Source organism: Anopheles merus, chromosome X (assembly GCF_017562075.2).
Source record: "Anopheles merus strain MAF chromosome X, AmerM5.1, whole genome shotgun sequence".
Lineage (NCBI taxonomy): Eukaryota > Metazoa > Arthropoda > Insecta > Diptera > Culicidae > Anopheles > Anopheles merus.
The window spans coordinates 4,251,030-4,251,292 of NC_054081.1; positions in this window are offsets into that span (position 1 = coordinate 4,251,030).

Genomic DNA, 263 nt, shown 5'->3' on the forward strand with positions numbered 1-263 from the left:
CGGAATACGAACTATTTGTGATGTTTATAGCGACGGACAGACGGCACATGCGCCGTCCCTGCCGCCCACGGTTCATGTGCTGGTGTTTACATCCAGGATATGGACTGTGAGGGGCAGTGTGATGCACGGAGTTGAGTTGGATTTTACGAGAGGGAAGTAATATCTGTTGGGTGAATAGTCGCTGCAGCAGTAGGACACTAAAACGGCCATTGCATTGTCGATGGTGGACTTGCTCCACCGCCAAAGGGATGATGTACTATGAA